This window comes from Haliotis asinina, chromosome 6, assembly GCF_037392515.1.
Source record: "Haliotis asinina isolate JCU_RB_2024 chromosome 6, JCU_Hal_asi_v2, whole genome shotgun sequence".
Classification (NCBI taxonomy): domain Eukaryota; kingdom Metazoa; phylum Mollusca; class Gastropoda; order Lepetellida; family Haliotidae; genus Haliotis; species Haliotis asinina.
Window position 1 is genome coordinate 57,291,364 of NC_090285.1, and position 19,273 is coordinate 57,310,636.

A 19,273-nucleotide genomic window follows, 5' to 3' on the forward strand; every position below is an offset into this window, starting at 1 on the left:
CATGAAGAGAGGGACTAGCACACATGAGAGAAGGCAATTTTTGCAGGTGGGAGACGCTTGCATTGATACCCAGCTTGGGCAAAAGAAATTACCTTTGTTTGGGGCTCACATATAGACAGTGCATTCACTGGACTCGGTCAGGTTCTAAACACTTCAATTTCTACGCGCACACACACCTACACTGACTCCTCAACCTGAAAGCATGTTTTCACAAAGCTGAAGCAGCGCGTCTGTTACCATCATGACAATAACGGTCGGTTATCATGCCGCCAAACGGGTTAATCTGATTGTCAAGAATACAGTTAATGAAGACACACTTTGTAGATCGTCAGGGGAATTAGCTCAAATGGTAGAGCGCTCGCTTAGCATGCGAGAGGTACCGGGATCGATACCCGGATTCTCCAGTTCTTTTTGCATGTTATACTTTTGTGCAATCGTGTTCATTTTTGTTCCCTCACAAATGTCATGAAGAGAGGGACTAGCACACATGAGAGAAGGCAATTTTTGCAGGTGGGAGACGCTTGCATTGATACCCAGCTTGGGCAAAAGAAATTACCTTTGTTTGGGGCTCACATATAGACAGTGCATTCACTGGACTCGGTCAGGTTCTAAACACTTCAATTTCTACGCGCACACACACCTACACTGACTCCTCAACCTGAAAGCATGTTTTCACAAAGCTGAAGCAGCGCGTCTGTTACCATCATGACAATAACGGTCGGTTATCATGCCGCCAAACGGGTTAATCTGATTGTCAAGAATACAGTTAATGAAGACACACTTTTTAGATCGTCAGGGGAATTAGCTCAAATGGTAGAGCGCTCGCTTAGCATGCGAGAGGTACCGGGATCGATACCCGGATTCTCCAGTTCTTTTTGCATGTTATACTTTTGTGCAATCGTGTTCATTTTTGTTCCCTCACAAATGTCATGAAGAGAGGGACTAGCACACATGAGAGAAGGCAATTTTTGCAGGTGGGAGACGCTTGCATTGATACCCAGCTTGGGCAAAAGAAATTACCTTTGTTTGGGGCTCACATATAGACAGTGCATTCACTCGACTCGGTCAGGTTCTAAACACTTCAATTTCTACGCGCACACACACCTACACTGACTCCTCAACCTGAAAGCATGTTTTCACAAAGCTGAAGCAGCGCGTCTGTTACCATCATGACAATAACGGTCGGTTATCATGCCGCCAAACGGGTTAATCTGATTGTCAAGAATACAGTTAATGAAGACACACTTTGTAGATCATCAGGGGAATTAGCTCAAATGGTAGAGCGCTCGCTTAGCATGCGAGAGGTACCGGGATCGATACCCGGATTCTCCAGTTCTTTTTGCATGTTATACTTTTGTGCAATCGTGTTCATTTTTGTTCCCTCACAAATGTCATGAAGAGAGGGACTAGCACACATGAGAGAAGGCAATTACCCAGCTTGGGCAAAAGAAATTACCTTTGTTTGGGGCTCACATATAGACAGTGCATTCACTGGACTCGGTCAGGTTCTAAACACTTCAATTTCTACGCGCACACACACCTACACTGACTCCTCAACCTGAAAGCATGTTTTCACAAAGCTGAAGCAGCGCGTCTGTTACCATCATGACAATAACGGTCGGTTATCATGCCGCCAAACGGGTTAATCTGATTGTCAAGAATACAGTTAATGAAGACACACTTAGTAGATCGTCAGGGGAATTAGCTCAAATGGTAGAGCGCTCGCTTAGCATGCGAGAGGTACCGGGATCGATACCCGGATTCTCCAGTTCTTTTTGCATGTTATACTTTTGTGCAATCGTGTTCATTTTTGTTCCCTCACAAATGTCATGAAGAGAGGGACTAGCACACATGAGAGAAGGCAATTTTTGCAGGTGGGAGACGCTTGCATTGATACCCAGCTTGGGCAAAAGAAATTACCTTTGTTTGGGGCTCACATATAGACAGTGCATTCACTGGACTCGGTCAGGTTCTAAACACTTCAATTTCTACGCGCACACACACCTACACTGACTCCTCAACCTGAAAGCATGTTTTCACAAAGCTGAAGCAGCGCGTCTGTTACCATCATGACAATAACGGTCGGTTATCATGCCGCCAAACGGGTTAATCTGATTGTCAAGAATACAGTTAATGAAGACACACTTTGTAGATCGTCAGGGGAATTAGCTCAAATGGTAGAGCGCTCGCTTAGCATGCGAGAGGTACCGGGATCGATACCCGGATTCTCCAGTTCTTTTTGCATGTTATACTTTTGTGCAATCGTGTTCATTTTTGTTCCCTCACAAATGTCATGAAGAGAGGGACTAGCACACATGAGAGAAGGCAATTTTTGCAGGTGGGAGACGCTTGCATTGATACCCAGCTTGGGCAAAAGAAATTACCTTTGTTTGGGGCTCACATATAGACAGTGCATTCACTGGACTCGGTCAGGTTCTAAACACTTCAATTTCTACGCGCACACACACCTACACTGACTCCTCAACCTGAAAGCATGTTTTCACAAAGCTGAAGCAGCGCGTCTGTTACCATCATGACAATAACGGTCGGTTATCATGCCGCCAAACGGGTTAATCTGATTGTCAAGAATACAGTTAATGAAGACACACTTTTTAGATCGTCAGGGGAATTAGCTCAAATGGTAGAGCGCTCGCTTAGCATGCGAGAGGTACCGGGATCGATACCCGGATTCTCCAGTTCTTTTTGCATGTTATACTTTTGTGCAATCGTGTTCATTTTTGTTCCCTCACAAATGTCATGAAGAGAGGGACTAGCACACATGAGAGAAGGCAATTTTTGCAGGTGGGAGACGCTTGCATTGATACCCAGCTTGGGCAAAAGAAATTACCTTTGTTTGGGGCTCACATATAGACAGTGCATTCACTCGACTCGGTCAGGTTCTAAACACTTCAATTTCTACGCGCACACACACCTACACTGACTCCTCAACCTGAAAGCATGTTTTCACAAAGCTGAAGCAGCGCGTCTGTTACCATCATGACAATAACGGTCGGTTATCATGCCGCCAAACGGGTTAATCTGATTGTCAAGAATACAGTTAATGAAGACACACTTTGTAGATCATCAGGGGAATTAGCTCAAATGGTAGAGCGCTCGCTTAGCATGCGAGAGGTACCGGGATCGATACCCGGATTCTCCAGTTCTTTTTGCATGTTATACTTTTGTGCAATCGTGTTCATTTTTGTTCCCTCACAAATGTCATGAAGAGAGGGACTAGCACACATGAGAGAAGGCAATTACCCAGCTTGGGCAAAAGAAATTACCTTTGTTTGGGGCTCACATATAGACAGTGCATTCACTGGACTCGGTCAGGTTCTAAACACTTCAATTTCTACGCGCACACACACCTACACTGACTCCTCAACCTGAAAGCATGTTTTCACAAAGCTGAAGCAGCGCGTCTGTTACCATCATGACAATAACGGTCGGTTATCATGCCGCCAAACGGGTTAATCTGATTGTCAAGAATACAGTTAATGAAGACACACTTAGTAGATCGTCAGGGGAATTAGCTCAAATGGTAGAGCGCTCGCTTAGCATGCGAGAGGTACCGGGATCGATACCCGGATTCTCCAGTTCTTTTTGCATGTTATACTTTTGTGCAATCGTGTTCATTTTTGTTCCCTCACAAATGTCATGAAGAGAGGGACTAGCACACATGAGAGAAGGCAATTTTTGCAGGTGGGAGACGCTTGCATTGATACCCAGCTTGGGCAAAAGAAATTACCTTTGTTTGGGGCTCACATATAGACAGTGCATTCACTGGACTCGGTCAGGTTCTAAACACTTCAATTTCTACGCGCACACACACCTACACTGACTCCTCAACCTGAAAGCATGTTTTCACAAAGCTGAAGCAGCGCGTCTGTTACCATCATGACAATAACGGTCGGTTATCATGCCGCCAAACGGGTTAATCTGATTGTCAAGAATACAGTTAATGAAGACACACTTTGTAGATCGTCAGGGGAATTAGCTCAAATGTTAGAGCGCTCGCTTAGCATGCGAGAGGTACCGGGATCGATACCCGGATTCTCCAGTTCTTTTTGCATGTTATACTTTTGTGCAATCGTGTTCATTTTTGTTCCCTCACAAATGTCATGAAGAGAGGGACTAGCACACATGAGAGAAGGCAATTACCCAGCTTGGGCAAAAGAAATTACCTTTGTTTGGGGCTCACATATAGACAGTGCATTCACTCGACTCGGTCAGGTTCTAAACACTTCAATTTCTACGCGCACACACACCTACACTGACTCCTCAACCTGAAAGCATGTTTTCACAAAGCTGAAGCAGCGCGTCTGTTACCATCATGACAATAACGGTCGGTTATCATGCCGCCAAACGGGTTAATCTGATTGTCAAGAATACAGTTAATGAAGACACACTTTGTATATCGTCAGGGGAATTAGCTCAAATGGTAGAGCGCTCGCTTAGCATGCGAGAGGTACCGGGATCGATACCCGGATTCTCCAGTTCTTTTTGCATGTTATACTTTTGTGCAATCGTGTTCATTTTTGTTCCCTCACAAATGTCATGAAGAGAGGGACTAGCACACATGAGAGAAGGCAATTTTTGCAGGTGGGAGACGCTTGCATTGATACCCAGCTTGGGCAAAAGAAATTACCTTTGTTTGGGGCTCACATATAGACAGTGCATTCACTGGACTCGGTCAGGTTCTAAACACTTCAATTTCTACGCGCACACACACCTACACTGACTCCTCAACCTGAAAGCATGTTTTCACAAAGCTGAAGCAGCGCGTCTGTTACCATCATGACAATAACGGTCGGTTATCATGGCGCCAAACGGGTTAATCTGATTGTCAAGAATACAGTTAATGAAGACACACTTTGTAGATCGTCAGGGGAATTAGCTCAAATGGTAGAGCGCTCGCTTAGCATGCGAGAGGTACCGGGATCGATACCCGGATTCTCCAGTTCTTTTTGCATGTTATACTTTTGTGCAATCGTGTTCATTTTTGTTCCCTCACAAATGTCATGAAGAGAGGGACTAGCACACATGAGAGAAGGCAATTTTTGCAGGTGGGAGACGCTTGCATTGATACCCAGCTTGGGCAAAAGAAATTACCTTTGTTTGGGGCTCACATATAGACAGTGCATTCACTGGACTCGGTCAGGTTCTAAACACTTCAATTTCTACGCGCACACACACCTACACTGACTCCTCAACCTGAAAGCATGTTTTCACAAAGCTGAAGCAGCGCGTCTGTTACCATCATGACAATAACGGTCGGTTATCATGCCGCCAAACGGGTTAATCTGATTGTCAAGAATACAGTTAATGAAGACACACTTTGTAGATCGTCAGGGGAATTAGCTCAAATGGTAGAGCGCTCGCTTAGCATGCGAGAGGTACCGGGATCGATACCCGGATTCTCCAGTTCTTTTTGCATGTTATACTTTTGTGCAATCGTGTTCATTTTTGTTCCCTCACAAATGTCATGAAGAGAGGGACTAGCACACATGAGAGAAGGCAATTTTTGCAGGTGGGAGACGCTTGCATTGATACCCAGCTTGGGCAAAAGAAATTACCTTTGTTTGGGGCTCACATATAGACAGTGCATTCACTGGACTCGGTCAGGTTCTAAACACTTCAATTTCTACGCGCACACACACCTACACTGACTCCTCAACCTGAAAGCATGTTTTCACAAAGCTGAAGCAGCGCGTCTGTTACCATCATGACAATAACGGTCGGTTATCATGCCGCCAAACGGGTTAATCTGATTGTCAAGAATACAGTTAATGAAGACACACTTTTTAGATCGTCAGGGGAATTAGCTCAAATGGTAGAGCGCTCGCTTAGCATGCGAGAGGTACAGGGATCGATACCCGGATTCTCCAGTTCTTTTTGCATGTTATACTTTTGTGCAATCGTGTTCATTTTTGTTCCCTCACAAATGTCATGAAGAGAGGGACTAGCACACATGAGAGAAGGCAATTTTTGCAGGTGGGAGACGCTTGCATTGATACCCAGCTTGGGCAAAAGAAATTACCTTTGTTTGGGGCTCACATATAGACAGTGCATTCACTCGACTCGGTCAGGTTCTAAACACTTCAATTTCTACGCGCACACACACCTACACTGACTCCTCAACCTGAAAGCATGTTTTCACAAAGCTGAAGCAGCGCGTCTGTTACCATCATGACAATAACGGTCGGTTATCATGCCGCCAAACGGGTTAATCTGATTGTCAAGAATACAGTTAATGAAGACACACTTTGTATATCGTCAGGGGAATTAGCTCAAATGGTAGAGCGCTCGCTTAGCATGCGAGAGGTACCGGGATCGATACCCGGATTCTCCAGTTCTTTTTGCATGTTATACTTTTGTGCAATCGTGTTCATTTTTGTTCCCTCACAAATGTCATGAAGAGAGGGACTAGCACACATGAGAGAAGGCAATTACCCAGCTTGGGCAAAAGAAATTACCTTTGTTTGGGGCTCACATATAGACAGTGCATTCACTGGACTCGGTCAGGTTCTAAACACTTCAATTTCTACGCGCACACACACCTACACTGACTCCTCAACCTGAAAGCATGTTTTCACAAAGCTGAAGCAGCGCGTCTGTTACCATCATGACAATAACGGTCGGTTATCATGCCGCCAAACGGGTTAATCTGATTGTCAAGAATACAGTTAATGAAGACACACTTTGTAGATCGTCAGGGGAATTAGCTCAAATGGTAGAGCGCTCGCTTAGCATGCGAGAGGTACCGGGATCGATACCCGGATTCTCCAGTTCTTTTTGCATGTTATACTTTTGTGCAATCGTGTTCATTTTTGTTCCCTCACAAATGTCATGAAGAGAGGGACTAGCACACATGAGAGAAGGCAATTACCCAGCTTGGGCAAAAGAAATTACCTTTGTTTGGGGCTCACATATAGACAGTGCATTCACTCGACTCGGTCAGGTTCTAAACACTTCAATTTCTACGCGCACACACACCTACACTGACTCCTCAACCTGAAAGCATGTTTTCACAAAGCTGAAGCAGCGCGTCTGTTACCATCATGACAATAACGGTCGGTTATCATGCCGCCAAACGGGTTAATCTGATTGTCAAGAATACAGTTAATGAAGACACACTTTGTAGATCGTCAGGGGAATTAGCTCAAATGGTAGAGCGCTCGCTTAGCATGCGAGAGGTACCGGGATCGATACCCGGATTCTCCAGTTCTTTTTGCATGTTATACTTTTGTGCAATCGTGTTCATTTTTGTTCCCTCACAAATGTCATGAAGAGAGGGACTAGCACACATGAGAGAAGGCAATTTTTGCAGGTGGGAGACGCTTGCATTGATACCCAGCTTGGGCAAAAGAAATTACCTTTGTTTGGGGCTCACATATAGACAGTGCATTCACTGGACTCGGTCAGGTTCTAAACACTTCAATTTCTACGCGCACACACACCTACACTGACTCCTCAACCTGAAAGCATGTTTTCACAAAGCTGAAGCAGCGCGTCTGTTACCATCATGACAATAACGGTCGGTTATCATGCCGCCAAACGGGTTAATCTGATTGTCAAGAATACAGTTAATGAAGACACACTTTTTAGATCGTCAGGGGAATTAGCTCAAATGGTAGAGCGCTCGCTTAGCATGCGAGAGGTACAGGGATCGATACCCGGATTCTCCAGTTCTTTTTGCATGTTATACTTTTGTGCAATCGTGTTCATTTTTGTTCCCTCACAAATGTCATGAAGAGAGGGACTAGCACACATGAGAGAAGGCAATTTTTGCAGGTGGGAGACGCTTGCATTGATACCCAGCTTGGGCAAAAGAAATTACCTTTGTTTGGGGCTCACATATAGACAGTGCATTCACTCGACTCGGTCAGGTTCTAAACACTTCAATTTCTACGCGCACACACACCTACACTGACTCCTCAACCTGAAAGCATGTTTTCACAAAGCTGAAGCAGCGCGTCTGTTACCATCATGACAATAACGGTCGGTTATCATGGCGCCAAACGGGTTAATCTGATTGTCAAGAATACAGTTAATGAAGACACACTTTGTAGATCATCAGGGGAATTAGCTCAAATGGTAGAGCGCTCGCTTAGCATGCGAGAGGTACCGGGATCGATACCCGGATTCTCCAGTTCTTTTTGCATGTTATACTTTTGTGCAATCGTGTTCATTTTTGTTCCCTCACAAATGTCATGAAGAGAGGGACTAGCACACATGAGAGAAGGCAATTTTTGCAGGTGGGAGACGCTTGCATTGATACCCAGCTTGGGCAAAAGAAATTACCTTTGTTTGGGGCTCACATATAGACAGTGCATTCACTCGACTCGGTCAGGTTCTAAACACTTCAATTTCTACGCGCACACACACCTACACTGACTCCTCAACCTGAAAGCATGTTTTCACAAAGCTGAAGCAGCGCGTCTGTTACCATCATGACAATAACGGTCGGTTATCATGCCGCCAAACGGGTTAATCTGATTGTCAAGAATACAGTTAATGAAGACACACTTTGTATATCGTCAGGGGAATTAGCTCAAATGGTAGAGCGCTCGCTTAGCATGCGAGAGGTACCGGGATCGATACCCGGATTCTCCAGTTCTTTTTGCATGTTATACTTTTGTGCAATCGTGTTCATTTTTGTTCCCTCACAAATGTCATGAAGAGAGGGACTAGCACACATGAGAGAAGGCAATTACCCAGCTTGGGCAAAAGAAATTACCTTTGTTTGGGGCTCACATATAGACAGTGCATTCACTGGACTCGGTCAGGTTCTAAACACTTCAATTTCTACGCGCACACACACCTACACTGACTCCTCAACCTGAAAGCATGTTTTCACAAAGCTGAAGCAGCGCGTCTGTTACCATCATGACAATAACGGTCGGTTATCATGCCGCCAAACGGGTTAATCTGATTGTCAAGAATACAGTTAATGAAGACACACTTTGTAGATCGTCAGGGGAATTAGCTCAAATGGTAGAGCGCTCGCTTAGCATGCGAGAGGTACCGGGATCGATACCCGGATTCTCCAGTTCTTTTTGCATGTTATACTTTTGTGCAATCGTGTTCATTTTTGTTCCCTCACAAATGTCATGAAGAGAGGGACTAGCACACATGAGAGAAGGCAATTACCCAGCTTGGGCAAAAGAAATTACCTTTGTTTGGGGCTCACATATAGACAGTGCATTCACTCGACTCGGTCAGGTTCTAAACACTTCAATTTCTACGCGCACACACACCTACACTGACTCCTCAACCTGAAAGCATGTTTTCACAAAGCTGAAGCAGCGCGTCTGTTACCATCATGACAATAACGGTCGGTTATCATGCCGCCAAACGGGTTAATCTGATTGTCAAGAATACAGTTAATGAAGACACACTTTGTAGATCGTCAGGGGAATTAGCTCAAATGGTAGAGCGCTCGCTTAGCATGCGAGAGGTACCGGGATCGATACCCGGATTCTCCAGTTCTTTTTGCATGTTATACTTTTGTGCAATCGTGTTCATTTTTGTTCCCTCACAAATGTCATGAAGAGAGGGACTAGCACACATGAGAGAAGGCAATTTTTGCAGGTGGGAGACGCTTGCATTGATACCCAGCTTGGGCAAAAGAAATTACCTTTGTTTGGGGCTCACATATAGACAGTGCATTCACTGGACTCGGTCAGGTTCTAAACACTTCAATTTCTACGCGCACACACACCTACACTGACTCCTCAACCTGAAAGCATGTTTTCACAAAGCTGAAGCAGCGCGTCTGTTACCATCATGACAATAACGGTCGGTTATCATGCCGCCAAACGGGTTAATCTGATTGTCAAGAATACAGTTAATGAAGACACACTTTTTAGATCGTCAGGGGAATTAGCTCAAATGGTAGAGCGCTCGCTTAGCATGCGAGAGGTACAGGGATCGATACCCGGATTCTCCAGTTCTTTTTGCATGTTATACTTTTGTGCAATCGTGTTCATTTTTGTTCCCTCACAAATGTCATGAAGAGAGGGACTAGCACACATGAGAGAAGGCAATTTTTGCAGGTGGGAGACGCTTGCATTGATACCCAGCTTGGGCAAAAGAAATTACCTTTGTTTGGGGCTCACATATAGACAGTGCATTCACTCGACTCGGTCAGGTTCTAAACACTTCAATTTCTACGCGCACACACACCTACACTGACTCCTCAACCTGAAAGCATGTTTTCACAAAGCTGAAGCAGCGCGTCTGTTACCATCATGACAATAACGGTCGGTTATCATGGCGCCAAACGGGTTAATCTGATTGTCAAGAATACAGTTAATGAAGACACACTTTGTAGATCATCAGGGGAATTAGCTCAAATGGTAGAGCGCTCGCTTAGCATGCGAGAGGTACCGGGATCGATACCCGGATTCTCCAGTTCTTTTTGCATGTTATACTTTTGTGCAATCGTGTTCATTTTTGTTCCCTCACAAATGTCATGAAGAGAGGGACTAGCACACATGAGAGAAGGCAATTTTTGCAGGTGGGAGACGCTTGCATTGATACCCAGCTTGGGCAAAAGAAATTACCTTTGTTTGGGGCTCACATATAGACAGTGCATTCACTGGACTCGGTCAGGTTCTAAACACTTCAATTTCTACGCGCACACACACCTACACTGACTCCTCAACCTGAAAGCATGTTTTCACAAAGCTGAAGCAGCGCGTCTGTTACCATCATGACAATAACGGTCGGTTATCATGCCGCCAAACGGGTTAATCTGATTGTCAAGAATACAGTTAATGAAGACACACTTTGTATATCGTCAGGGGAATTAGCTCAAATGTTAGAGCGCTCGCTTAGCATGCGAGAGGTACCGGGATCGATACCCGGATTCTCCAGTTCTTTTTGCATGTTATACTTTTGTGCAATCGTGTTCATTTTTGTTCCCTCACAAATGTCATGAAGAGAGGGACTAGCACACATGAGAGAAGGCAATTACCCAGCTTGGGCAAAAGAAATTACCTTTGTTTGGGGCTCACATATAGACAGTGCATTCACTGGACTCGGTCAGGTTCTAAACACTTCAATTTCTACGCGCACACACACCTACACTGACTCCTCAACCTGAAAGCATGTTTTCACAAAGCTGAAGCAGCGCGTCTGTTACCATCATGACAATAACGGTCGGTTATCATGCCGCCAAACGGGTTAATCTGATTGTCAAGAATACAGTTAATGAAGACACACTTTGTAGATCGTCAGGGGAATTAGCTCAAATGGTAGAGCGCTCGCTTAGCATGCGAGAGGTACCGGGATCGATACCCGGATTCTCCAGTTCTTTTTGCATGTTATACTTTTGTGCAATCGTGTTCATTTTTGTTCCCTCACAAATGTCATGAAGAGAGGGACTAGCACACATGAGAGAAGGCAATTTTTGCAGGTGGGAGACGCTTGCATTGATACCCAGCTTGGGCAAAAGAAATTACCTTTGTTTGGGGCTCACATATAGACAGTGCATTCACTCGACTCGGTCAGGTTCTAAACACTTCAATTTCTACGCGCACACACACCTACACTGACTCCTCAACCTGAAAGCATGTTTTCACAAAGCTGAAGCAGCGCGTCTGTTACCATCATGACAATAACGGTCGGTTATCATGCCGCCAAACGGGTTAATCTGATTGTCAAGAATACAGTTAATGAAGACACACTTTTTAGATCGTCAGGGGAATTAGCTCAAATGGTAGAGCGCTCGCTTAGCATGCGAGAGGTACCGGGATCGATACCCGGATTCTCCAGTTCTTTTTGCATGTTATACTTTTGTGCAATCGTGTTCATTTTTGTTCCCTCACAAATGTCATGAAGAGAGGGACTAGCACACATGAGAGAAGGCAATTTTTGCAGGTGGGAGACGCTTGCATTGATACCCAGCTTGGGCAAAAGAAATTACCTTTGTTTGGGGCTCACATATAGACAGTGCATTCACTCGACTCGGTCAGGTTCTAAACACTTCAATTTCTACGCGCACACACACCTACACTGACTCCTCAACCTGAAAGCATGTTTTCACAAAGCTGAAGCAGCGCGTCTGTTACCATCATGACAATAACGGTCGGTTATCATGCAGCCAAACGGGTTAATCTGATTGTCAAGAATACAGTTAATGAAGACACACTTTGTAGATCGTCAGGGGAATTAGCTCAAATGGTAGAGCGCTCGCTTAGCATGCGAGAGGTACCGGGATCGATACCCGGATTCTCCAGTTCTTTTTGCATGTTATACTTTTGTGCAATCGTGTTCATTTTTGTTCCCTCACAAATGTCATGAAGAGAGGGACTAGCACACATGAGAGAAGACAATTTTTGCAGGTGGGAGACGCTTGCATTGATACCCAGCTTGGGCAAAAGAAATTACCTTTGTTTGGGGCTCACATATAGACAGTGCATTCACTGGACTCGGTCAGGTTCTAAACACTTCAATTTCTACGCACACACACACCTACACTGACTCCTCAACCTGAAAGCATGTTTTCACAAAGCTGAAGCAGCGCGTCTGTTACCATCATGACAATAACGGTCGGTTATCATGCCGCCAAACGGGTTAATCTGATTGTCAAGAATACAGTTAATGAAGACACACTTTGTAGATCGTCAGGGGAATTAGCTCAAATGGTAGAGCGCTCGCTTAGCATGCGAGAGGTACCGGGATCGATACCCGGATTCTCCAGTTCTTTTTGCATGTTATACTTTTGTGCAATCGTGTTCATTTTTGTTCCCTCACAAATGTCATGAAGAGAGGGACTAGCACACATGAGAGAAGGCAATTTTTGCAGGTGGGAGACGCTTGCATTGATACCCAGCTTGGGCAAAAGAAATTACCTTTGTTTGGGGCTCACATATAGACAGTGCATTCACTCGACTCGGTCAGGTTCTAAACACTTCAATTTCTACGCGCACACACACCTACACTGACTCCTCAACCTGAAAGCATGTTTTCACAAAGCTGAAGCAGCGCGTCTGTTACCATCATGACAATAACGGTCGGTTATCATGCCGCCAAACGGGTTAATCTGATTGTCAAGAATACAGTTAATGAAGACACACTTTTTAGATCGTCAGGGGAATTAGCTCAAATGGTAGAGCGCTCGCTTAGCATGCGAGAGGTACCGGGATCGATACCCGGATTCTCCAGTTCTTTTTGCATGTTATACTTTTGTGCAATCGTGTTCATTTTTGTTCGTGCTCACAAATGTCATGAAGAGAGGGACTAGCACACATGAGAGAAGGCAATTACCCAGCTTGGGCAAAAGAAATTACCTTTGTTTGGGGCTCACATATAGACAGTGCATTCACTGGACTCGGTCAGGTTCTAAACACTTCAATTTCTACGCGCACACACACCTACACTGACTCCTCAACCTGAAAGCATGTTTTCACAAAGCTGAAGCAGCGCGTCTGTTACCATCATGACAATAACGGTCGGTTATCATGCCGCCAAACGGGTTAATCTGATTGTCAAGAATACAGTTAATGAAGACACACTTTTTAGATCGTCAGGGGAATTAGCTCAAATGGTAGAGCGCTCGCTTAGCATGCGAGAGGTACCGGGATCGATACCCGGATTCTCCAGTTCTTTTTGCATGTTATACTTTTGTGCAATCGTGTTCATTTTTGTTCCCTCACAAATGTCATGAAGAGAGGGACTAGCACACATGAGAGAAGGCAATTTTTGCAGGTGGGAGACGCTTGCATTGATACCCAGCTTGGGCAAAAGAAATTACCTTTGTTTGGGGCTCACATATAGACAGTGCATTCACTGGACTCGGTCAGGTTCTAAACACTTCAATTTCTACGCGCACACACACCTACACTGACTCCTCAACCTGAAAGCATGTTTTCACAAAGCTGAAGCAGCGCGTCTGTTACCATCATGACAATAACGGTCGGTTATCATGCCGCCAAACGGGTTAATCTGATTGTCAAGAATACAGTTAATGAAGACACACTTTGTATATCGTCAGGGGAATTAGCTCAAATGTTAGAGCGCTCGCTTAGCATGCGAGAGGTACCGGGATCGATACCCGGATTCTCCAGTTCTTTTTGCATGTTATACTTTTGTGCAATCGTGTTCATTTTTGTTCCCTCACAAATGTCATGAAGAGAGGGACTAGCACACATGAGAGAAGGCAATTTTTGCAGGTGGGAGACGCTTGCATTGATACCCAGCTTGGGCAAAAGAAATTACCTTTGTTTGGGGCTCACATATAGACAGTGCATTCACTGGACTCGGTCAGGTTCTAAACACTTCAATTTCTACGCGCACACACACCTACACTGACTCCTCAACCTGAAAGCATGTTTTCACAAAGCTGAAGCAGCGCGTCTGTTACCATCATGACAATAACGGTCGGTTATCATGCCGCCAAACGGGTTAATCTGATTGTCAAGAATACAGTTAATGAAGACACACTTTGTAGATCGTCAGGGGAATTAGCTCAAATGGTAGAGCGCTCGCTTAGCATGCGAGAGGTACCGGGATCGATACCCGGATTCTCCAGTTCTTTTTGCATGTTATACTTTTGTGCAATCGTGTTCATTTTTGTTCCCTCACAAATGTCATGAAGAGAGGGACTAGCACACATGAGAGAAGGCAATTTTTGCAGGTGGGAGACGCTTGCATTGATACCCAGCTTGGGCAAAAGAAATTACCTTTGTTTGGGGCTCACATATAGACAGTGCATTCACTCGACTCGGTCAGGTTCTAAACACTTCAATTTCTACGCGCACACACACCTACACTGACTCCTCAACCTGAAAGCATGTTTTCACAAAGCTGAAGCAGCGCGTCTGTTACCATCATGACAATAACGGTCGGTTATCATGCCGCCAAACGGGTTAATCTGATTGTCAAGAATACAGTTAATGAAGACACACTTTTTAGATCGTCAGGGGAATTAGCTCAAATGGTAGAGCGCTCGCTTAGCATGCGAGAGGTACCGGGATCGATACCCGGATTCTCCAGTTCTTTTTGCATGTTATACTTTTGTGCAATCGTGTTCATTTTTGTTCCCTCACAAATGTCATGAAGAGAGGGACTAGCACACATGAGAGAAGGCAATTTTTGCAGGTGGGAGACGCTTGCATTGATACCCAGCTTGGGCAAAAGAAATTACCTTTGTTTGGGGCTCACATATAGACAGTGCATTCACTGGACTCGGTCAGGTTCTAAACACTTCAATTTCTACGCGCACACACACCTACACTGACTCCTCAACCTGAAAGCATGTTTTCACAAAGCTGAAGCAGCGCGTCTGTTACCATCATGACAATAACGGTCGGTTATCATGCAGCCAAACGGGTTAATCTGATTGTCAAGAATACAGTTAATGAAGACACACTTTGTAGATCGTCAGGGGAATTAGCTCAAATGGTAGAGCGCTCGCTTAGCATGCGAGAGGTACCGGGATCGATACCCGGATTCTCCAGTTCTTTTTGCATGTTATACTTTTGTGCAATCGTGTTCATTTTTGTTCCCTCACAAATGTCATGAAGAGAGGGACTAGCACACATGAGAGAAGACAATTTTTGCAGGTGGGAGACGCTTGCATTGATACCCAGCTTGGGCAAAAGAAATTACCTTTGTTTGGGGCTCACATATAGACAGTGCATTCACTGGACTCGGTCAGGTTCTAAACACTTCAATTTCTACGCACACACACACCTACACTGACTCCTCAACCTGAAAGCATGTTTTCACAAAGCTGAAGCAGCGCGTCTGTTACCATCATGACAATAACGGTCGGTTATCATGCCGCCAAACGGGTTAATCTGATTGTCAAGAATACAGTTAATGAAGACACACTTTGTAGATCGTCAGGGGAATTAGCTCAAATGGTAGAGCGCTCGCTTAGCATGCGAGAGGTACCTGGATCGATACCCGGATTCTCCAGTTCTTTTTGCATGTTATACTTTTGTGCAATCGTGTTCATTTTTGTTCCCTCACAAATGTCATGAAGAGAGGGACTAGCACACATGAGAGAAGGCAATTTTTGCAGGTGGGAGACGCTTGCATTGATACCCAGCTTGGGCAAAAGAAATTACCTTTGTTTGGGGCTCACATATAGACAGTGCATTCACTGGACTCGGTCAGGTTCTAAACACTTCAATTTCTACGCGCACACACACCTACACTGACTCCTCAACCTGAAAGCATGTTTTCACAAAGCTGAAGCAGCGCGTCTGTTACCATCATGACAATAACGGTCGGTTATCATGCCGCCAAACGGGTTAATCTGATTGTCAAGAATACAGTTAATGAAGACACACTTTTTAGATCGTCAGGGGAATTAGCTCAAATGGTAGAGCGCTCGCTTAGCATGCGAGAGGTACCGGGATCGATACCCGGATTCTCCAGTTCTTTTTGCATGTTATACTTTTGTGCAATCGTGTTCATTTTTGTTCGTGCTCACAAATGTCATGAAGAGAGGGACTAGCACACATGAGAGAAGGCAATTACCCAGCTTGGGCAAAAGAAATTACCTTTGTTTGGGGCTCACATATAGACAGTGCATTCACTGGACTCGGTCAGGTTCTAAACACTTCAATTTCTACGCGCACACACACCTACACTGACTCCTCAACCTGAAAGCATGTTTTCACAAAGCTGAAGCAGCGCGTCTGTTACCATCATGACAATAACGGTCGGTTATCATGCCGCCAAACGGGTTAATCTGATTGTCAAGAATACAGTTAATGAAGACACACTTTTTAGATCGTCAGGGGAATTAGCTCAAATGGTAGAGCGCTCGCTTAGCATGCGAGAGGTACCGGGATCGATACCCGGATTCTCCAGTTCTTTTTGCATGTTATACTTTTGTGCAATCGTGTTCATTTTTGTTCCCTCACAAATGTCATGAAGAGAGGGACTAGCACACATGAGAGAAGGCAATTTTTGCAGGTGGGAGACGCTTGCATTGATACCCAGCTTGGGCAAAAGAAATTACCTTTGTTTGGGGCTCACATATAGACAGTGCATTCACTGGACTCGGTCAGGTTCTAAACACTTCAATTTCTACGCGCACACACACCTACACTGACTCCTCAACCTGAAAGCATGTTTTCACAAAGCTGAAGCAGCGCGTCTGTTACCATCATGACAATAACGGTCGGTTATCATGCCGCCAAACGGGTTAATCTGATTGTCAAGAATACAGTTAATGAAGACACACTTTGTATATCGTCAGGGGAATTAGCTCAAATGTTAGAGCGCTCGCTTAGCATGCGAGAGGTACCGGGATCGATACCCGGATTCTCCAGTTCTTTTTGCATGTTATACTTTTGTGCAATCGTGTTCATTTTTGTTCCCTCACAAATGTCATGAAGAGAGGGACTAGCACACATGAGAGAAGGCAATTTTTGCAGGTGGGAGACGCTTGCATTGATACCCAGCTTGGGCAAAAGAAATTACCTTTGTTTGGGGCTCACATATAGACAGTGCATTCACTGGACTCGGTCAGGTTCTAAACACTTCAATTTCTACGCGCACACACACCTACACTGACTCCTCAACCTGAAAGCATGTTTTCACAAAGCTGAAGCAGCGCGTCTGTTACCATCATGACAATAACGGTCGGTTATCATGCCGCCAAACGGGTTAATCTGATTGTCAAGAATACAGTTAATGAAGACACACTTTGTAGATCGTCAGGGGAATTAGCTCAAATGGTAGAGCGCTCGCTTAGCATGCGAGAGGTACCGGGATCGATACCCGGATTCTCCAGTTCTTTTTGCATGTTATACTTTTGTGCAATCGTGTTCATTTTTGTTCCCTCACAAATGTCATGAAGAGAGGGACTAGCACACATGAGAGAAGGCAATTTTTGCAGGTGGGAGACGCTTGCATTGATACCCAGCTTGGGCAAAAGAAATTACCTTTGTTTGGGGCTCACATATAGACAGTGCATTCACTCGACTCGGTCAGGTTCTAAACACTTCAATTTCTACGCGCACACACACCTACACTGACTCCTCAACCTGAAAGCATGTTTTCACAAAGCTGAAGCAGCGCGTCTGTTACCATCATGACAATAACGGTCGGTTATCATGCCGCCAAACGGGTTAATCTGATTGTCAAGAATACAGTTAATGAAGACACACTTTTTAGATCGTCAGGGGAATTAGCTCAAATGGTAGAGCGCTCGCTTAGCATGCGAGAGGTACCGGGATCGATACCCGGATTCTCCAGTTCTTTTTGCATGTTATACTTTTGTGCAATCGTGTTCATTTTTGTTCGTGCTCACAAATGTCATGAAGAGAGGGACTAGCACACATGAGAGAAGGCAATTACCCAGCTTGGGCAAAAGAAATTACCTTTGTTTGGGGCTCACATATAGACAGTGCATTCACTGGACTCGGTCAGGTTCTAAACACTTCAATTTCTACGCGCACACACACCTACACTGACTCCTCAACCTGAAAGCATGTTTTCACAAAGCTGAAGCAGCGCGTCTGTTACCATCATGACAATAACGGTCGGTTATCATGCCGCCAAACGGGTTAATCTGATTGTCAAGAATACAGTTAATGAAGACACACTTTGTAGATCGTCAGGGGAATTAGCTCAAATGGTAGAGCGCTCGCTTAGCATGCGAGAGGTACCGGGATCGATACCCGGATTCTCCAGTTCTTTTTGCATGTTATACTTTTGTGCAATCGTGTTCATTTTTGTTCCCTCACAAATGTCATGAAGAGAGGGACTAACACACATGAGAGAAGGCAATTTTTGCAGGTGGGAGACGCTTGCATTGATACCCAGCTTGGGCAAAAGAAATTACCTTTGTTTGGGGCTCACATATAGACAGTGCATTCACTGGACTCGGTCAGGTTCTAAACACTTCAATTTCTACGCGCACACACACCTACACTGACTCCTCAACCTGAAAGCATGTTTTCACAAAGCTGAAGCAGCGCGTCTGTTACCATCATGACAATAACGGTCGGTTATCATGCCGCCAAACGGGTTAATCTGATTGTCAAGAATACAGTTAATGAAGACACACTTTGTATATCGTCAGGGGAATTAGCTCAAATGTTAGAGCGCTCGCTTAGCATGCGAGAGGTACCGGGATCGATACCCGGATTCTCCAGTTCTTTTTGCATGTTATACTTTTGTGCAATCGTGTTCATTTTTGTTCCCTCACAAATGTCATGAAGAGAGGGACTAGCACACATGAGAGAAGGCAATTACCCAGCTTGGGCAAAAGAAATTACCTTTGTTTGGGGCTCACATATAG

At 44.8% G+C, this 19,273-nt stretch overlaps 33 non-coding genes across 33 annotated transcripts; all 33 read left to right on the plus strand.

Annotated features, from left to right (window-relative positions):
- The first annotated feature begins 331 nt into the window (after positions 1 to 331).
- Trnaa-agc (transfer RNA alanine (anticodon AGC)) lies at positions 332 to 404 on the plus strand. The gene has a single exon. It is a non-coding gene; the product is annotated as a tRNA-Ala (tRNA).
- A 391-nt stretch (positions 405 to 795) lies between these two features.
- Positions 796 to 868, plus strand: Trnaa-agc (transfer RNA alanine (anticodon AGC)). The gene has a single exon. It is a non-coding gene; the product is annotated as a tRNA-Ala (tRNA).
- Positions 869 to 1,259: 391 nt separating this feature from the next.
- On the plus strand, positions 1,260 to 1,332 carry Trnaa-agc (transfer RNA alanine (anticodon AGC)). Its single transcript has one exon. It is a non-coding gene; the product is annotated as a tRNA-Ala (tRNA).
- A 363-nt stretch (positions 1,333 to 1,695) lies between these two features.
- Trnaa-agc (transfer RNA alanine (anticodon AGC)) lies at positions 1,696 to 1,768 on the plus strand. Its single transcript has one exon. It is a non-coding gene; the product is annotated as a tRNA-Ala (tRNA).
- A 391-nt stretch (positions 1,769 to 2,159) lies between these two features.
- On the plus strand, positions 2,160 to 2,232 carry Trnaa-agc (transfer RNA alanine (anticodon AGC)). Its single transcript has one exon. It is a non-coding gene; the product is annotated as a tRNA-Ala (tRNA).
- A 391-nt stretch (positions 2,233 to 2,623) lies between these two features.
- Positions 2,624 to 2,696, plus strand: Trnaa-agc (transfer RNA alanine (anticodon AGC)). Its single transcript has one exon. It is a non-coding gene; the product is annotated as a tRNA-Ala (tRNA).
- Positions 2,697 to 3,087: 391 nt separating this feature from the next.
- Positions 3,088 to 3,160, plus strand: Trnaa-agc (transfer RNA alanine (anticodon AGC)). The gene has a single exon. It is a non-coding gene; the product is annotated as a tRNA-Ala (tRNA).
- Positions 3,161 to 3,523: 363 nt separating this feature from the next.
- On the plus strand, positions 3,524 to 3,596 carry Trnaa-agc (transfer RNA alanine (anticodon AGC)). The gene has a single exon. It is a non-coding gene; the product is annotated as a tRNA-Ala (tRNA).
- An 827-nt stretch (positions 3,597 to 4,423) lies between these two features.
- Positions 4,424 to 4,496, plus strand: Trnaa-agc (transfer RNA alanine (anticodon AGC)). The gene has a single exon. It is a non-coding gene; the product is annotated as a tRNA-Ala (tRNA).
- A 391-nt stretch (positions 4,497 to 4,887) lies between these two features.
- On the plus strand, positions 4,888 to 4,960 carry Trnaa-agc (transfer RNA alanine (anticodon AGC)). The gene has a single exon. It is a non-coding gene; the product is annotated as a tRNA-Ala (tRNA).
- Positions 4,961 to 5,351: 391 nt separating this feature from the next.
- On the plus strand, positions 5,352 to 5,424 carry Trnaa-agc (transfer RNA alanine (anticodon AGC)). The gene has a single exon. It is a non-coding gene; the product is annotated as a tRNA-Ala (tRNA).
- Positions 5,425 to 6,279: 855 nt separating this feature from the next.
- On the plus strand, positions 6,280 to 6,352 carry Trnaa-agc (transfer RNA alanine (anticodon AGC)). The gene has a single exon. It is a non-coding gene; the product is annotated as a tRNA-Ala (tRNA).
- A 363-nt stretch (positions 6,353 to 6,715) lies between these two features.
- Trnaa-agc (transfer RNA alanine (anticodon AGC)) lies at positions 6,716 to 6,788 on the plus strand. Its single transcript has one exon. It is a non-coding gene; the product is annotated as a tRNA-Ala (tRNA).
- Positions 6,789 to 7,151: 363 nt separating this feature from the next.
- Positions 7,152 to 7,224, plus strand: Trnaa-agc (transfer RNA alanine (anticodon AGC)). Its single transcript has one exon. It is a non-coding gene; the product is annotated as a tRNA-Ala (tRNA).
- An 855-nt stretch (positions 7,225 to 8,079) lies between these two features.
- Trnaa-agc (transfer RNA alanine (anticodon AGC)) lies at positions 8,080 to 8,152 on the plus strand. The gene has a single exon. It is a non-coding gene; the product is annotated as a tRNA-Ala (tRNA).
- Positions 8,153 to 8,543: 391 nt separating this feature from the next.
- Positions 8,544 to 8,616, plus strand: Trnaa-agc (transfer RNA alanine (anticodon AGC)). Its single transcript has one exon. It is a non-coding gene; the product is annotated as a tRNA-Ala (tRNA).
- Positions 8,617 to 8,979: 363 nt separating this feature from the next.
- Positions 8,980 to 9,052, plus strand: Trnaa-agc (transfer RNA alanine (anticodon AGC)). The gene has a single exon. It is a non-coding gene; the product is annotated as a tRNA-Ala (tRNA).
- Positions 9,053 to 9,415: 363 nt separating this feature from the next.
- Trnaa-agc (transfer RNA alanine (anticodon AGC)) lies at positions 9,416 to 9,488 on the plus strand. Its single transcript has one exon. It is a non-coding gene; the product is annotated as a tRNA-Ala (tRNA).
- An 855-nt stretch (positions 9,489 to 10,343) lies between these two features.
- On the plus strand, positions 10,344 to 10,416 carry Trnaa-agc (transfer RNA alanine (anticodon AGC)). The gene has a single exon. It is a non-coding gene; the product is annotated as a tRNA-Ala (tRNA).
- Positions 10,417 to 11,243: 827 nt separating this feature from the next.
- On the plus strand, positions 11,244 to 11,316 carry Trnaa-agc (transfer RNA alanine (anticodon AGC)). Its single transcript has one exon. It is a non-coding gene; the product is annotated as a tRNA-Ala (tRNA).
- Positions 11,317 to 11,707: 391 nt separating this feature from the next.
- On the plus strand, positions 11,708 to 11,780 carry Trnaa-agc (transfer RNA alanine (anticodon AGC)). The gene has a single exon. It is a non-coding gene; the product is annotated as a tRNA-Ala (tRNA).
- Positions 11,781 to 12,171: 391 nt separating this feature from the next.
- Trnaa-agc (transfer RNA alanine (anticodon AGC)) lies at positions 12,172 to 12,244 on the plus strand. Its single transcript has one exon. It is a non-coding gene; the product is annotated as a tRNA-Ala (tRNA).
- Positions 12,245 to 12,635: 391 nt separating this feature from the next.
- Positions 12,636 to 12,708, plus strand: Trnaa-agc (transfer RNA alanine (anticodon AGC)). The gene has a single exon. It is a non-coding gene; the product is annotated as a tRNA-Ala (tRNA).
- A 391-nt stretch (positions 12,709 to 13,099) lies between these two features.
- On the plus strand, positions 13,100 to 13,172 carry Trnaa-agc (transfer RNA alanine (anticodon AGC)). Its single transcript has one exon. It is a non-coding gene; the product is annotated as a tRNA-Ala (tRNA).
- A 365-nt stretch (positions 13,173 to 13,537) lies between these two features.
- Trnaa-agc (transfer RNA alanine (anticodon AGC)) lies at positions 13,538 to 13,610 on the plus strand. Its single transcript has one exon. It is a non-coding gene; the product is annotated as a tRNA-Ala (tRNA).
- Positions 13,611 to 14,465: 855 nt separating this feature from the next.
- Trnaa-agc (transfer RNA alanine (anticodon AGC)) lies at positions 14,466 to 14,538 on the plus strand. Its single transcript has one exon. It is a non-coding gene; the product is annotated as a tRNA-Ala (tRNA).
- A 391-nt stretch (positions 14,539 to 14,929) lies between these two features.
- Trnaa-agc (transfer RNA alanine (anticodon AGC)) lies at positions 14,930 to 15,002 on the plus strand. The gene has a single exon. It is a non-coding gene; the product is annotated as a tRNA-Ala (tRNA).
- A 391-nt stretch (positions 15,003 to 15,393) lies between these two features.
- Trnaa-agc (transfer RNA alanine (anticodon AGC)) lies at positions 15,394 to 15,466 on the plus strand. The gene has a single exon. It is a non-coding gene; the product is annotated as a tRNA-Ala (tRNA).
- Positions 15,467 to 16,321: 855 nt separating this feature from the next.
- On the plus strand, positions 16,322 to 16,394 carry Trnaa-agc (transfer RNA alanine (anticodon AGC)). The gene has a single exon. It is a non-coding gene; the product is annotated as a tRNA-Ala (tRNA).
- A 365-nt stretch (positions 16,395 to 16,759) lies between these two features.
- On the plus strand, positions 16,760 to 16,832 carry Trnaa-agc (transfer RNA alanine (anticodon AGC)). The gene has a single exon. It is a non-coding gene; the product is annotated as a tRNA-Ala (tRNA).
- Positions 16,833 to 17,687: 855 nt separating this feature from the next.
- On the plus strand, positions 17,688 to 17,760 carry Trnaa-agc (transfer RNA alanine (anticodon AGC)). Its single transcript has one exon. It is a non-coding gene; the product is annotated as a tRNA-Ala (tRNA).
- A 391-nt stretch (positions 17,761 to 18,151) lies between these two features.
- On the plus strand, positions 18,152 to 18,224 carry Trnaa-agc (transfer RNA alanine (anticodon AGC)). Its single transcript has one exon. It is a non-coding gene; the product is annotated as a tRNA-Ala (tRNA).
- A 365-nt stretch (positions 18,225 to 18,589) lies between these two features.
- Positions 18,590 to 18,662, plus strand: Trnaa-agc (transfer RNA alanine (anticodon AGC)). The gene has a single exon. It is a non-coding gene; the product is annotated as a tRNA-Ala (tRNA).
- The last annotated feature ends 611 nt before the right edge of the window (positions 18,663 to 19,273 follow it).